Below are 1,389 nucleotides of genomic sequence, written 5' to 3' on the forward strand. Positions count from 1 at the left end.
ATATTTTAACATCAACAAGCATATTAAAAGATGCCCAACATCAATAATCATAAGAAAAATGCAAACTAAAACCACAGTGACATGTCATCTTACACCATTAGGATGGCTGCTATCAAAAGAACAGAAGGCTAGGCACAGTGGCTCAAGCCTATAATCCCAGCAGCCCAGGAGTTCAAGATTACAGTGAAATACATTTGTGCCACTGCACCAGCAGTGCAAGACCCTGTCTCTTGAAAAAAAAGAAAAGAATAAATGTTGGCAAGAATGCAGAGAAATTGTACTGCTGGTAGGAATATAAAACGGTGCAACCACTATAGAAAACAATATGGAGATTCTTCAAAAAATTAAAAATAGAATCACCATAGAATCTAATAATCTCACTTCTGGGTAGATACCCAAAATAACTCAAGGCTGGACCTTGAAGAGCTATTTGCACACCCATGTTCATTATAGCATTATTCACAATAGCCAACAGGTAGAAGCGAACCAAATGTCCATCAGCGTTTGAACGAATAAAGAAAATGTGGTATATACATGCAATGGAATATTAAAGAGTCTCAAATAGAAGGAAATCACGCAATGTGCAATAATGTGGATGAAACTGGAGGACATTATGGTAGTGAAATAATCTAGTCACAAAAAGGCAAATACTCTATGATTCCATTCACATGAAATATCTAAAATAGTCAAAATTATAGAAACAGAAAGAAAAGAAAGAGGAAGAATTAGTGTTTAGTACGCATAGAGTGTGAGTTTTACAAGAAAAAGAAGTTCTAAAGCCGGGTGCGGTGGCTCATGCCTGTAATCCCAGCACTTTGGGAGGCTGAGGCGGGTGGATCACAAGGTCAAGAGATCGAGACCATCCTGGTCAACATGGTGAAACCCTGTCTCTACTAAAGATACAAAAAATTAGCTGGGCATGGTGGCGCGTGCCTGTAATCCCAGCTACTGAGGAGGCTGAGGCAGGAGAATTGCCTGAACCCAGGAGGCGGAGGTTGCGGTGAGCCGAGATCACGCCATTGCACTCCAGCCTGGGTAACAAGAGTGAAACTCCGTCTCAAAAAAAGAAGTTCTAGACATCCGTTGGACAATAACAAGAAAATGAATATACTGAACACTTCTGAACTGTACACTTAAAAATGGTTAAGATGAGGTAGGCATGGTAGCACATACCTTTAATCCTAGCTACTTAGGAGGCTGAGGTGGGAGAATACTTTGCGTCCCGGAGCCCAACACCAGCCTGGGCAACATAGCAAGACCTCATCTCAGTATAAAAATAAAATAAAATATAAATTTAAAAAATAAAAAAATTGTTTAAATAGTTAAGATGGTAAATTTAATGTCATATATTGTTTTATCACAATAAAAGAAAAATAAATTGAAAAAATG

Source organism: Sapajus apella, unplaced genomic scaffold (genome assembly GCF_009761245.1).
Source record: "Sapajus apella isolate SASKATOON/1434 unplaced genomic scaffold, GSC_monkey_1.0 scaffold1, whole genome shotgun sequence".
Classification (NCBI taxonomy): Eukaryota; Metazoa; Chordata; class Mammalia; order Primates; family Cebidae; genus Sapajus; species Sapajus apella.